The sequence below is a fragment of the Mirounga leonina genome, unplaced genomic scaffold, assembly GCF_011800145.1.
Source record: "Mirounga leonina isolate KUSES-001 unplaced genomic scaffold, KU_Mleo_1.0 Mir_151, whole genome shotgun sequence".
Classification (NCBI taxonomy): Eukaryota; Metazoa; Chordata; class Mammalia; order Carnivora; family Phocidae; genus Mirounga; species Mirounga leonina.
The window spans coordinates 70,253,019-70,269,437 of record NW_023270377.1 but is presented as its reverse complement, the minus strand read 5'-3'; the positions used below and the strand labels follow the sequence as shown (position 1 = coordinate 70,269,437).

The 16,419-nt window shown below is 37.6% G+C and overlaps 1 protein-coding gene and 1 pseudogene across 12 annotated transcripts in view; both read right to left on the bottom strand.

Annotated features, from left to right (window-relative positions):
- Positions 1–16,419, bottom strand: part of BAZ2B (bromodomain adjacent to zinc finger domain 2B) — a 386,499-nt gene that overhangs the window by 266,755 nt on the left and 103,325 nt on the right. The gene's annotated exons all lie outside the window — the stretch shown is intronic.
- On the bottom strand, positions 6,633–9,261 carry LOC118012413 (annotated as a pseudogene).

The window sequence follows — 16,419 nt, the reverse complement described above, 5'->3', positions numbered from 1 at the left end:
GAAAGAAAGAAAGAAAGAAAGAAAGAAAGAAAGAAAGAAAGAAAGAATGGCAGGAGAGGGGCGCCTGGGTGGCTCAGTCGGTTAAATGTCCAACTCTTGGTTTTAGCTCTGGTTGTGATCTCAAGGTCTGGAGACTGAGCCTCACAGCAGGCTTGAGTCCCACCGCAGGCGCCCTGCTCAGCGGGGAGTCTGCTTGGATTCTCTTTGCCCCTCCTGACCTCGTGCTCTCTCTCTCTCAAATAAATATTTTTTAAAAAATGGTAGCAGATTATTATAGGTAGCAAATAAAATTCCACTGAGTGAAAAGCAGAGAATTTATGGCAGTAATGAAGAAAATGAAAAGAAGGATCTTATTTACCGAGTATGTTGTGGTAATAATCCAAGAAAGGGAAACATGATGATGCAAAAGGGAGACGTGGGTAATATGAAGCAACTATAGGAAAACAAAAGGAATTACATCCATCTAATAAAACCGCAGGCTAGAGTATGAGAGAGCAGAAAGGTTAGTGTACTGGATTGACCTCCAGAACTACTTCTGGGCAGATCTCTTTGAGATATCTCTCAAATATGATTTGATTTGATGATGGGTTGGGTAATAAATACTAGGCACATGGAATGAAGAAGTTTTGCAAAGCCAAAAATCTTATTGGCAATTATTTCTTTCTTTTTCCAGTCGGCCATATTTTCACTCCCACTATTTCATTTGCATACCTAGGAAATCTTGTTGGTTCTGAAACGTATTAAGGCTAGTAATATTTGGGGGCGTCTGGGTGGCTCAGTCGGTTAAGTGGCTGCCTTCGGCTCAGGTCATGATCCCGACCCACGTCGGGCTCCCTGCTCAGTGGAGAGCCTGCTTCTTCCTCTCCCTCTGCCTGCCTCTCTGCGTACTTGTGCTCTCTCTCTCTGTCAAATAAATAAATAAAATCTTTAAAAAAAAAAAAAAGTCTAGTAATATTTGGGGCGCCTGGGTGGTTCAGTCGGTTAAGCGTCTGCCTTTGGCTCAGGTCATGATCCCAGGGTCCCGAGATCAAGCCCTGCTTCAGGCTCCCTGCTTAGCAGGGAGCCTGCTTCTCCTTCTCCCTCTGCACGCCCCCTCATGCTTTCACTCTCTCTCAAAAATAAATAAAAATAAAATCTTTTGGGGGGGGTGCCTGGGTGGCTCAGCCAGTTAAGCCTCTGCCTTCGGCTCAGGTTGTGATCCCAGGGTCCTGGAATGGAGCCCCAGGTCAGGCTCCCTACTTAGCAGGGAGCCTGACTCTCCCTCTCCGGCTGCTGTTCCCCCTGCTTGTGGTCTCTCACTCTCTCTCTGTCAAATAAATAAATAAAATCTTTAAAAAAATCTTTTTTTAAAAAGGCTAGTAATATTTGATACTGTTTTCATGTAATTTCATTAATTATAACATAATGAAATTAGTGCAAAAAGAAAGGTTATTTCCCTGAAAATTGAATGTTTCTGAAAAACTTGATAAAAATATTTTCTTAAAGTTACTGTTAATTAGACTAGGTAAGACAAGCAGACAAGCATACATATTGACAGAAGATATCATAAAAATATGCAGGAACTCTGCACCCAGAAAGCTTTATAAGAATCTAGGTTATTTCACTTTAAAGAATTTGGAGGTGTGGGTTCAGTAAAGACACAATGATTTCCACTTAAAGAATCCATCCTCAAATAAAAAAGTATAAATTCACCCCCCCAGATTTTTTTTAAAAAAATCACAAATGAATGTGAAAGTTTTGGGTTATTAAATGTTTACATTTATATGTATATATGTGTATATATATATATCTTTGTAATGATTTCCCATTTTAACTGTTTTGATTAAATGAACAGCTATCACCTCCAACTGCATTGGATAAGAAGTTTCTGTTACTGTAAATTTGGCAAACAATGGTTAGAAGTCATTTTTAAAAACTTAAGTATCCATACTAGAAATATGCTAGTTAAGATGGTTAACATACTTTCCCTTCCTCCTTAAATAAGAGTATTTTTCCTGATACTCAGAATCATCTAACAAAATCAATTAGATATTTCCTACATATTAATTTTATAACTGTAATACAGTGATGCCCTCATTAAATGATGAAGACTAGGGTGCCTGGGTGGCTCAGTCAATTAAGCATCCAACTCTTGATTTCAGCTCAGTTCATGAACTAAGGTCATGAAAGGGAGCCCCAGGTTGGACACTGCGCTCAGTGGGGAGTCTGCTAGAGATTCTCTCTCCCTCTGCCCCTCTCCCAACTCTTGCTCTCTCTCCTCTTTCTCTCTCTAAAATGAATAAATAAATCTTTAAAAATATAAATAATAAATAAATGACTAGGACTTTGTCCCTGTGCTTAATGGCAACAATCAAACTTCTTTCAAGTTTTCCACATCTCTCTCAGAAGTTTTGTCAGCTGTGACTTGCTTGCTGCCTGAATGCTTACTTAAAAATAATCTTTTTGGGGCGCCTGGGTGGCTCAGTCGGTTAAGCATCTGCCTTCGGCTCAGGTCATGATCTCAGGTTCATGAGATTGAGCCCCATGTTGGGCTCTGCGCTGGGTGTGTAGCCTGCTTAAGATCCACCCTGCCCCTCCCTGCTCACGCACTCTCTCTCTCTCTCTCAAAAAAAAAAAAGCGTTAACTAATCTTCAGTTGAACCAATTAATCAACTTCAAGCTTATAAATTTCTAACTTAAAAAAAAAGAAATTTAAGCGGCGCCTCAGTGGCTCAGTTGGTTAAGCGACTGCCTTTGGCTCAGGTCATGATCCTGGAGTCCCAGGATCTAGTCCACATCGGGCTCCCTGCTCAGTAGGGAGTCTGCTTCTTCCTCTGACCCTCACCCCTCTCATGTGCCCTCTCTCTCTCAAATAAATAAAATCTTTAAAAAAAAATTAAGCGAGATCACTAATTATTCTCCCTGTTATATATCCAAATATTACTGGTATATATGAATTGGTCATTTGGGGTTTTTTTGTTTTGTTTTATTTATTTATTTGAGAGAGAAAGAGAGAGAGCATGAGCAGGGGGAGACACAGAGGGAGAAGCAGGCTCCCAGCTGAGCAGGGAGCCCAGTGCTGGGCTTGACCCTAGGACCCTGGGATCATGACCTGAGCCGAAGGCAGACACTTAACCGACTGACCCACCCAGGCGCCCCTGAATTGGTCATTTTGAACATTAAAAAACCTAATAACATATCGTAAGAATAACTAAAAATATAGTGAAAAATTAAAATTATTCTACATAAAATAGACTGGCATAATATAAACTCTAAAACTAAATAATATAAATTAATGTATAAAAGCTTGAATTTAGAAGGGATGCACTAAATGGGTGATGGGTATTAAGGAGGCACTTGTGATGAGCACTGGGTGTTATATATAGTGACAAACTACTAAATTCCACTCTCGAAACTAATATTACACTATATGTTAACTAAAATTTAAATAAAACTTGAAATACTAGGGAAAAAAAGCTTGAATTTAGATGTTCAGTTAAAATTTTGATCCTGTAAGATTTTATACGTTGAAGTTCATTACTAAGAAAAGATAGCATCCCTCTCCTCCTTCCACAATGCCAGTAGAGATAATTTTCTAAAACTGAAATCTGACTAAATCTTATGTCTCTCTCCTCCTAAAAACTTAACTTAAAAAAAGCCCACATTAATGATGTCCCATCACCTGCAAGTTTCTTCATCACTTGTTAGCCTGATCTTCCAACAGTATTTGCTAGCAGTGTACTTTACCACTTTGCCCACGTGAACATACTTCAATTAAGTCTTCAAAAATTTGTTAAGATTTCAACTTGTTTAATCACTATAATCTATGATGATATTACCAATTTTAAGGTCCAGTGCTTGTTGTAAACATGTAACTTTTGGATGATAAAAATGTGGTCCTTGCCCTCAGGGTATAACAATATGCTGACTTTCTCCCTAAAATAGTACCCAATTTCTCAGAGCCACCTCTTTACATTAAATCTAATTCTTCTGATGTACTTATCACTCTTTATTGTAATTTACATGACTGTTTCCCCCCTGCTAGCCTGTGAACAGAGAGAAAAGTAACAGTGTTATGCATGTCTACACTCTCAGCACTCAGCCAAATGAATTACCAACAGTAGTTGTTCAATGCTGTGGGGAATGGTATGCAGTATAGCATGATCGAAAAAAAAAATGCCAGTAAAAGGAAAATATCTTTGATAGCTACACCTTGTCATTATATAAACATATTTAAATAAGCTTTAATTTTAATCCACAGTATAAAAAATATTAGATATATCTATGAATTAATTATGAGTCATCTTAAGAAATAACAACTCCAAAATAGGATTTTCGCTATTTTAGAGACGCTACTCATATCTTGGATGGGACAATTCTTGATCGGGGTGAGGCTTCTTCAAACCTTGCTGATGGCTAGCATTGCCGGCCCTGCCCTCTTTGTCAGTACCTCCCTTCAATCATTGTGAAAAATCAAAACATCCTACATATTTGAAAATGTCCCCTTGGTGAATAATTCTCCTCTGAGAACCCCTGCTTAATTTTGTGTTCAACTTTATTTGCAAGTAAATCAACTACTTTAAATAGAATAGTTGCTGCACATCTCTAAAACTAAAAATTAAAATATATGTAAAATTTAAAATTTAATATGAAATCAGTTCTTCAAATATAAGTAAAGATTTAATACATTTAGCCACTCTATCTTAGGGAGATATACATAAACACAAAAGACTAAACAATCTATTTAAGTGTAGGAAAAAACCATAAAGTGTCCAATTTTTATTGGGAAAAAATAAGAAAATTTTTCTAACTACTAACACCAAAATTTTATGTGTGGATTGAGACTGGCACCACCCACAGGGTTGAATATTAGACAATTGTGCATCACATATGGTACCCAAGCTATCCTGTAGGAAGTGAATTCCACATTGTAGAAGAACTCATAGTGGTATCCGTATTCATTTGGTCAGCATATTGTCCAGAATCACAATATATATGTCAATGGTAAAGTGGGTATTATTGACTATTTTAAACTAAATTTCACAAGAGGGGCTTAAAAACATTTCTACCAAAACAAAACAAAACAAAACATGAATATGCTATGGTGTGAATGTGTGTGTACCCCCCAAATTTTATGTTGAAATTCTAAACTCCCAGTGTGTTAAGATTAGAAGAGAGGACCTTTGGGAGGTGATTAGGTCATGGGTAGAGCTCTCATGAATGGGATTGGGGCCTCTTAGCTCCCTGCTCCCTCCAACATGTGATGGCATGGTAAGATGGCTACGGTCTATGAACCACAAAGCAGGCTCTCACCAGACTTGGATTCTGCCAGCATCTTATCTTAGACTTCCCAGCCTCCAAAACTGTGAGACATAAATTTCTATTGTCTATAAGCCACCCAGTCTATGGTATTCTGTTAGCCAAAACAGACCAAGATAGAGTATAATACAAGTAACAGAATCACAGAAATGACAGAAAAATGCCAAAGCTGATGCTTTTGCTCCTAGTTATCAGCCACATTATGGTGGGGTAGGGGGGAGGATGATCTCTGCCAAAAATAATAAAGAATTTAACAATAAATTACTTGTAATGTGGATATCTTATTATTGTTAACAACTATCATCCTAAGTGTCCAGTACACTTTGAGAAACTGGCTCATAACTTAAAGCCTTAATTTTTAGCAAAATATTTTAAGATATTATTTATATCATCTTTACCTCATCTTATTTTCATTTTACTTATTAGTATATCATATATCCTACATAATATATTAGAATATTAGTAAACTTATATAATTCATAAACAAATATATATATTTTATATAATTCATAAATACACACACACATACACATATATAGGTGATCTATGCTCCAAAACATTTTTACTGTTAGGGAAGCATAATCAAAACAGCTAAAACAAAACAAAACAAAAACAAACAAAACCCAGAAAAACAGTTCAAAGACCATTATTATATAAGATTGGAGCCTAAAAATCATGTAATCTAAGAAACATTTCTCAAACCTTAGAGTGAACTTGATTTAAAGACAATACTAAGGGGCACCTGGCTAGCTCAGTTGGTAGAGCATTCAACTCTTGATCTCGGGGTTGTAAGTTTGAGCCCCACATTGGGTGCAGAGAAAATAAAATCTTAAAAAAAGAGTGAAAGAGACAATACTATAAGAAAAGACACCTGGCAAAAAGCAGCTACTGCTAATCACCCACTCAATAGAAAACAAGTAAAAGTTCCTTGAAAACAAGGGCACCTGGGTGGCTCAGTAGGTTGAGCTTCCGACTCTTGATTTTGGCTCAGGTCGTGAGATCAAGCCCTAAGTTGGGCTCCGTGCTCAGTGTGGAGTCTGCTTGAGGATTCCCTCTCTGCCCCTCCCTCTGCCCCACTCTCTCTCTCTCTCTCTTTCTCAAATAAATAAATAAATAAAATCTAAAAAAAAAAAGTTCTTCAAAAACAAAAACACTGCCTTTTCGGGAATACAGTTGTTTGGTGCTCCATTGCAATTCACAGAGAGTGCTTTTACAGATTGAAGGTTTGTGGCAACCTTGCCTTGAGCAAGCTATTGGCACCATTTTCCCAACAACATTTGCTCACAATGTGTCTCTGTGTCACATTTTGGTAATTCTTGGAATATTTCGATTTTTCTTTCTTTTTTTTTTTTTGAGGAAGGAGATAAACCAATTTTATTGTCCAGCATTATGTTATACAAAAATCTAGGAACAACAGATTTGTAGAGAATAAATGAATAGTAAATAAGAGAGCAATGGAAGTAATTTAAATTTGAATTATTTTCCATGATATTACAATGAAAACCATCCCAAAGTATGTGCGTGTCTGGCTTCAGAGCAGGTGTGCTCCCTGGCCAAAGCAAAACCTGCCATAAATTTAAGATGTTCAATGTCTTGTATGCTCTACTGACTCTTGACAAAAACTTTTGAGATCTTCAAGAAAAGTAATATATTCCTGATGCTCCAGGGCTGTGCTGAGCTCCACTAACTCCACTACAAAAGTGCTGTCCACCCCTCAGCCTGCCAGGAAATCCATCAGGGGGTCATATAAAGTCTAAGCCAAGTGATCGGTGTTGAGTGTACTTCCCCTCAGGCTTGCCAATGGACTGAATGCTCATTTCCCTGGAGAAAATATCACTCTTGTCCTCCTCTCCCTGCCCAACTTCATCTTCTGGATAGTGACAGTCCAGCAGTAGGGCCTTCTTGCTACCATTCTTTATAACTTCAACCATGAAATTGGGAGTGGACGTCAGTTCAGGCTCCTGTTCTTCAACCCTCTGCCCTTAGGAGGGCTCCTCCTCTCCTTCAAATGTTGGCAGGATGCTATTGTTAATGTTGAAAGTGACAATGAATGATCTTTTCTCTAGCAACTTTCCCCACTACTTTGGCTTCTGTCCCATTCACTTCCAGCTCCCAACTTCCAGCCACCTTGGGAAGGGACTTATGCTTCTGCCTCTTCCCTTCCTCCTTAATTTCATCACTCAGTAATTCAACAAAAGCTCTGTCCCCCTGAGTGGGCTGCATGCTGCAGCTGCACCCCCAGGGTACTCAAGAGCACAGGAGACTCAGCTGATCCATCCATTGCAGACAGAGCAGCCCCAAGTGCCCCACAAAAGGCCCACTCAGGCTGCAGCAGAGGTTGAGGCAGCAGAGTTGGGACTGGTTGCAGAGCCCCTCCAACAGGGAAGCCCAGGGCATGGGGTGTTGGGCACAGCAGAGACAGCATTAGGGCTGCAGGCATGTGTGGGCATGAAGGTTGACCCAGGCAGAAGACCCCAGCCAGTGTCCCACTGGAAGGCCTCTATTTCAAATTTTTTCATTATTATTATATTTGTTATGGTGATCTATGATCAGTGATCTTTGATGTTACTATTGTAATTGTTTTGGGGTGCCATGAACCATGCCTATATAAGATGATGGGCTTAATAAATGTTGGGTGTGTCCTGATTGCTCCACTGATGGATCTCTCTCCCTCAATTTGGGCCTCCCTATTCCCCAAGACAACTATATAGAAATTAAGTCAATTAACAACCCTACAATCACCTGTAAGTGTTCAAGGAAAAGGAAGAGTCACACTCTCTTTAAGTCAAAAGCTAGAAATGATTAAGCTTAGTGAGGAAGGCATGTTGAAAGCTGAAACAGGCCAAAAGTTAGGGCTCTTGTGCCCAACAGCCAAGTTGTGAATGCAAACAAAGAGTTCTTGAAGGAAATTAAAAATGCTACTCCAATGAACACATGAATGATAATTAAGTGAAACAGCTTTATTGTTGATATGGAGAACATTTTAGCAGTCTGGATAGACGGTCGCACCAGTCATAAAATTCCTTTAAGCCAAAGCCTAATCCAGAGCAAGGCACTAACTCTCTTCAATTCTATGAAGGCTGAGAGAGGAGAGGAAGCTGCCAAAGAAAAGTCTGATGCTAGCAAAGATTGTTTTATGAGGTTTAAGGAAAGAAACCATCTCTATAACATAAAAGTGCAAGGTGAAGCATCAAGTGCTGATATCAAAACTTCAGCAAGTTATCCAGAAGATCTAGCTAGGATAATTAAAGAAGGTGGCTACACTAAACAATAGATTTTCAATGTAGACAAAACAGCCTTCTATTGGAAGATGTCATCTAGGACTTTCATAGCTAGAGAAAAGAAGTCAGTATCTGGTTTCAAAACTTCCAAAGAAAGGCTGACTCTTGTTAGGGATAAATGCAGCTGGTGACTTGGAAGTTGAAGCCAATGCTTATTTGTCATTCCAAAAATCCTAGGTCCTTAAGAATTATGCTAAATCTACTCTAACTGTGCTCTATAAATGGAACAACAAAACCTGGATGACAGCCACATCTATTTACAACATGGTTTACCGAATATTTTAAGCCCACTGTTGAGACCTATGACTCAGAAAAAAAAGACTCCTTTCAAAATATTACTACTCATTGACAATGCACCTGGTCACTCAAGAGCTCTGATGGAGATGTCCAATGAGATAAATGTTGTTTTCATTTCTGGTACTACAACATCATTCTGTAGCCCATGGATCGAGGAATAATTTTGATTTTCCCATCTTGTTATATAAGAAACACATTTTGTAAGGTTATCACTGCCAGATAGTGATTCTTCTGATGGACATGGGCAAAGTAAATAGAAAACCTCTGGACATGATTCACCATTCTAGATCCCATTAAGAACACTCATGATTCAGGTGCCTGGGTGGCTCAGTTGGTTAAGCGACTGCCTTCAGCTCAGGTCATGATCCTGGAGTCCCAGGATCGAGTGCGGCATCGGGCTCCTTGCTCAGCAGGGAGTCTGCTTCTCCCTCTGACCCTCCCCCCTCTCATGTGCTCGCTCTTTCTCATTCTCTCTCTCTCAAATAAATAAAATCTTTAAAAAAAAAAAAAGAACATTCGTGATTCATGGAAAGAAGTCAAAATATCAACATAACAGGAGTTTGGAAGAAGCTGATTCCAACTCTCATGAATGAACTTTGAAGGGTTAAAGACTTCAGTGGAGGAAGTAACTGCAGATGTGGTGGAAATAGCAAGAGAACTACAATTAGAAGTGGAGTCTTGAATATGTTACCAAATTGCTGCAATTTCATGATAAAACTTTAATGGATGAGGAGTTACTTCTTACGGCTGTGCAAAGAAAGTGGTTTTTTGAGATGGAATGTATTTCTGGTGAAGATGCTGTGAAGACTACTGAAATGACAACAAAGGACTTGGAATATTACATAAACTTAGTTGATAGAGCAGTGGTAGGGTTTGAGAGGACTGACTCCAGCTTTGAAAGCAGTTCTACTGTGGGGAATATTATGCAACCATAAAAAATGATGAGATGATGCCATTTGAGACAACATGGATAGACCAGAAGTGTTATGCTAAGTGAAACAGGTCAGACTGTGAAAGACAAATGCCATATGATTTCACTCATAAATGGAATCTAGAAACAAAAACAAAAACAAATGAATAAACAAAGAACAGAACCGGACCTATAAATACAGAGAACAAACTAATGGTTGCCACAGAGGAGGGGAGAGGGGGTTTGAGCAAATCATGTGAAGGGGAATAGGAGATATAGGCTTCCAGTTATGGAATGAATAAGTCACAGGAATAAAAGGCACAACATAAGGAACATAGTCAATGAAACTGTAATAGCATAATATATAAACTTGTCAAACACTAAGTTGTATACCTGAAACTAACGTAATATTGTATGTCAACTGTAGTCAAATAAAATAAAAAAAGATATGTACATTGTTTTTAGACATAATGGTATCATTACACACTAAACAGACTATGGTATAGTATAAACATAACTTTTATATACACTGAGAAACCGAAAAATTAATTTGGCTCACTTTATTGCAATATTCACTTTATTGCTGTGGTCCTGAGCAGAATCCACAATATCTTCGAGGTATGCTTGTAGATTTAATATAGGAATTAAAAATTTTAAAGGAAGCAACTAGAGGAAAGCAGACTAAATTTAGGTTTCTAAAGCAAAAAATTCTTTAAAATGTGCTATTTCTTAATTGTAAAAAAGGAAAAAAACAGTGAAGGAAGCAAACTTCTACGAACTCGAATAGTTCATCTATTTACAATGTAAACTTTATCAGATTTACCTACATTTCAAGAAGAAAATTAAAAATACGAAGAAGAGGGGCACCTGGCTGGCTCAGTTGGTAGAGCATGCAACTCTTGATCTCAGGGTTGTGAGTTCAAGCCCCACATCAGGCATAGAAATTACTTAATAAAAAATTTTTTTTAATTAGTCTAATATTTTTTTAAATGCAAAGCAGTACCTTTTAAAAGTTTCTAAATTAGCTTTAAAAATAACATTTTACATTTTTAAATTTTATTTTAAAACATTTGTTTCTTGACATGATACACAAGTAATAGTCTGATTACATATAATAATATTTTTAATATCTTCTCAGAATTTAAAATCTATTTTTCTGGGTTCACTTAAATAGTATGTGTGGAAACATATTGACCACATTAGGCTTACATCACATAATATCACAACTCATTCCCTAGAAAATGTGTTATTTTAATACCTATGAATGAAAAGCATATTATAAACATCTAAAGGTATAACATCACAAAATGGATAGTAGTCTAACCATTCACAAGAATGAAAAGCTCTTTTCCAAGCTGTTAGAAAGGTTCTTTCCTAAGCTTTCTAGGCAAAACAAGTCTGAAGCAAATGAGAGTTAAGTTTCAGGGTTTTTTCTCCTACTCAACAGGCCTTACATTGCTTATTTTTAAAACAGGAGTCGTAAATGAAACACAACTACAGGTGAAGAGTTGGAATCCTCATTAATTTCAGTTGCTGGTTGTCTTGCCAATTTCCCTAGTCCACTTCTGTTTCTATGGTAACAAAGGTAGAATCAGGAAGCAGAAGCAAAGATTTTAAGATAACAGTTATATAGCGATAGTCAAGTACTGAATTGCAAAAGATGAAAAGGAAGAATGGAATCACAATTCGTATAATTTTAAAGATACTCAAAGGGAGGAGTCTTCTAGTCCAGTATTCCTTGTTTTCATGGAAAAGTATTTACATTTCCATTATAACTTTTAAAAATTTTGATTCCACTCCCACTTTGGGTGGCCAAAAAACGAAACTAAACAAAACTCTAAAATCACCAAGTGTCCAGATTTACCCTCCATCACAAAATTCACAGTACTAGAATTAAGCCTTTAAAATATGATAGCATATTTTGTGATCCTAACTGGGACTCCATTTTAGACTTTGATTTTCTTTGAAACAGTGGATTCTAATGTGACTTTTTATTTTCAAGCAAAGCAGCTACCTTTAAGAATGAAAATAAACCTTCTATTAATACTAGTATTAGCCTTTCAAATATATGCATATACTTTATACAAATGAAATACATATGTGTCTGGAATACAAATTTCTTCAGCAAAGTTTCTAAATATTTCTGGGGTCATTTTAAGTTTGTGAGTATCCAAAATCATGACTTTGTTAGATCCTTTGAACTGTTTATTCTTTTCCAAGTTGCTTTATGTTCAAAATATTCTTCCTCTCTCAAAACATTGTCACTCCAAAGAGTCTATGTTTCTGTCTCTGTCTCTGTCTCTGTGTCGTGTCTGTGTCTGTGTCTGTGTCTGTCTCATTACTCTGGGGGAAGCAAGCTGCCATGTCAGAAGGAGCACTATGGAAATGACCATGTGACAAAGAACTGAGGCCTCCTACTAACAGCCAACAAGGAACTGTCATTAACAATGTGAGCTTGGCATCAGATCCTCCAGCCCTAGTTGAGCTTTGAGATGACTGCTGTTCCAACTGGAAGCTTGATAGCCACCTCAAGAGAGACCCTGAGTTAAAACCACCTAAGCCAATCCCAGTTTCCTGACCCACAGAAACTAAAATACAAAGATTAGTAGAAAAAGCATGTTGGAAAATGATACATAGAGTATAATGCTACTTAAGGTTTTAAAACATGCTAAATAATGCTGATAAACTTGAGTATTTTGCTAAATTAGGTAACGAATAAGGTATCTTATTCACCTTTTGATTTCCTCCTACCCTAACTCGAAGAGTTCCTTGCCTAAAACAAATACTTAATAAGTAAATGACAAAGTAAAGCTTTAAGATATAATGCAGTTTGGCCAAAACTCATACCTAATGCGCTTGCTCTTACTGCTAAGGGAAACAAAAATTTAAGCCCCTACCTCTATGTGACAACTAAAATAATAACAATAAATGTTCATTTATAAAATACATGATGTGCTAACCTGTAAACATCAGAAAACAAAGAGTATGTCCAAAGTCTACATTTCAACCACTTTTTACCACAATGAACATATAAACTTTGGCCAAATTTTTGCATCTTTAGCTACAGACAATCTGGAATACACCTCTGTTTAGTTCTATGCATCCAAATATTAATCCTCTTATAAGAATGTTCCGGAGGGGCACCTGGGTGGCTCAGTCGGTTGAACGTCCGACTTTTGATTTCAGCTTGGGTCATGATCTCGGGGTCATGAGATCCAGCCCCAAGTTGGGCTCCATATTCAGCAGAAGGATACTTCTCTTCCTCTCTCTCCCTCTACCTCTGCCCCTCCCCCCACCACTCATGTGCTCTCTAAAATAAATAAATAAATCTTAAAAAAATACAATAAAATGAAAAATAAATAAAAGTCCAAGCTGAGACTCTTCACTAAAAGTTAAAAAGTTTATTTTGTAGCCATAGTAGTTGTACAGTAGTGTACAGGCTTTACTAAGACATGCAAAAGCAAACTCAAGGAGGTTGGTTAACATTCTTGCTTGCTCCTATGAAAATAATCAGCCATAACCTCATAGTAAGACCAGCCTTTTGGGGGGGATCAAGAAAAATCTTTAAAATTATTATGATCATATCCCTCCAAAAATCTTAGCAAAACCATTCCTTCTAAACAATTCAAATACAAATATAATTCCCCAGTAAACAGAAACATATGATTATCTGTAACAATTAAGAATATACAAATTAGGGGTGCCTGGGTGGCTCAGTCTGCCTTTGGCTCAGATCATGATCCCAGGGTCTTGGGATCAAGCCCGGTGTCGGTATCCCTGTTCAGTGGGGAGCCTGCTTCTTCCTCTGCCCCTCCCCTCATTCGCTCTCTCTCTTGAATAAATAAATAAAATCTTAAAAATATATATATACATATTAAAATAAAATTATCCCCATTAAGAATACAATAAAAAAAATTTTCAAAGTCCACAGGAAGGAGTAGAAGATAGTACAACTTCTCCTGAGGAGCATTTCATGAATATGTGAAAAGAGCCATAAAATCTGAATAAAACAGCATTCATTCAAATAATCCCTCCCAAAAATCCACCCAAAAGTATCAAAACTAGTATAAGGAATCCATCATCAAAAAAGTCAGGGAAAATACCAACACGTAACAAGACTCTGACTCTATACACATATGTTCCAAGGGTATAAGTGGCAGATTTTAAGAAATAAGAATATTCTGAAATGTCCCAACCCACAATTTATAGAATTGAAGTTTAGGAACATGGAAGGCCTATAAGAGAAATGGGAATCACAGAGCTTGGCGCTCATGTTCACTTTGGAGAAAGACATCAAGGGGCCTTTTGGGCCTCATTGTTCTAATTTTCCTTAACCTGTCATTAGGGTTGAAAAGGAGCCAGCTTTATAAGTGATGATCAAATCTGACTACGCAGACACAAGTACTGACTCACCATACAAAATCCATAATCCACAGTGTTACAGAGTAACAATTCTCCCCTTGCTGATATCCCCCATCCACAGATATGCCAGGCTCTCCCTGGAGGAGGGGAATTGCTAAAATCAAAGGTTGACCCTCAAACATGGGATTACAGGTACACCCACAACACAGATCTCAAGAGATTCAGCAAAAAAGTTCTAGGAGAAAACAAACTATATTTCCTTTTGCCCAGTTCATCTTGTTGCTTATCCCAAATATTGAAAACCATCGACATCTAAACCTCTGTCTAGCAGAAATTATAAAATGAAAAACACTTAAAAAACACTAAGGTAGGGGTGCCTGGGTGGCTCAGTTGATTAAGCAGCTGCCTTTGGCTCAGGTCATGGTCTCAGGGTCCTGGGATCGAGCCCCACACTGGGCTTCCTGCTTAGCAGGAAGTCTGCTTCTCCCTCTCCCTCTGCCTGCCGCTCCCCCTGCTTGTGCTCTCTCTGTCAAATAAATAAACAAAAATCTTTTAAAACACACACACAAAGGTAAATAGAGAAAGCCATCAAGAATTACCAAGTTGCCTATGCATTTAAGTAAATTTCAACTTCCTTTCTGAATTTTTTTTGAAGTCTTAATAGAAATAGATGAATACTTGCTTAACATGATTTTCAAAAACACATCTAACAAACCAAAAGCGAGTATCACAGACAATGATGAAGTATTTGAAGCATTTCAAAAATCAGAAAAAAATAAGGGTATGCTCAGTGTTAATACTAGTCAACTCTATTCTTTAACCAAAGAATAAAGTTATAAATATTAGAAGTGTGGCAGCAAAATCATCTCTATTTGCATAAGATATGATTACATATATGGAAAATCCTAGAGAATCAACTGAAAAATTACTAGAAAAAGTAGGAAAGTTGAGTAATTCAATCAATGGCCAGTAGGAATTACTCCACAATGCTTTGGGGAAAACTGAATAGCTTGTGGGGAAAAAAATAAAGCTGAGAGTTCACACTTCACCTCTTTCACTTAAGTAGATTCCATCTATGATAAAAATTCAAGTGTATGGGCGCCTGGGTGGCTCAGTTGGTTAAGCGACTGTCTTCGGCTCAGGTCATGATCCTGGAGTCCCGCATCAGGCTCCCTGCTCAGCAGGGGGTCTGCTTCTCCCTCTGACCCTCTTCCCTCTCGTGCTGTCTCTCATTCTCTCTCTCTCAAATAAATAAAATCTTAAAAAAAAAAAAAATTCAAGTGTAAAGCAAAACAAACCTTAGAGCCATACACAAAAAGAATGCAACATTGTTCTTCTAAATACTTGTTATTTCTTCCTATATTGAAAGTAACAATATTGCGGGGGGGGGGGGGGATTCCACAATAAATATCAGAAAAGGAAAGAAGGGAAAAAGAAGAAAGGAAAAAGAAAAAAAATAACTTAGTAATGTGTTAGAGCTTGCTCAGAGAAGTTCACAAGAGTCAATTGTTAACAATTGTGAAAATTGTTAAAATTTTCAGGAATTTCATGACCTAGTTGTTAAGCATTATTAAAAATTTTAAAAGTCATTATTAAAAATTAAATTATATAGGGGTGACTGGGTGGCTCAGTTAGTTAAGTGTCCGACTCTTGGTTTCAGCTCAGGTCATGATCTCAGGGTTGTGGGATCAAGTCCATGTGGGGCTCCATGCTCAGAGGGGTGTCTGCTTGGGATTCTCTCTCTCTCCCTCTCCTTTGGCCCCTCTCCCACTCCCACTCCCACTCTCTCTTTAAAATAAATACATAGGGGCACCTGGGTCACTCAGTCAGTAAAGCATCTGCCTTCAGCTCAGGTCATGGTCCCAGGGACCTGTGATCCAGCCCCGCTCAGTGGGGAGTTTGCTTCTCCCTCTCCCTCTGCAGCTCCCCCTGCTTGTGCTCTCTTGCTCTGTGTCAAATAAATAAAATCTTAAATAATAATAATAAATAAAATAAAATAAAATAAATACATAAACCTTTAAAAAATTAAATTATATAAACACCAATCAATAAAGTATATTAAAAATAAGACAATAAACACTCAACTTCCTAATTATTTTACCACATTTTATTATTCTCTATGCTGTTGAGGTTATTTACATCTATTGTATCAGCTTGGTACAGATACTGTATAATAATTGTGTGTCTACACATCCCAACTCTGTTCAGTGGTATTAAATTGTTGGAATGAAATAGGCCGTGTCAGCAGTATTTACACCAGGGAAAAGAGCA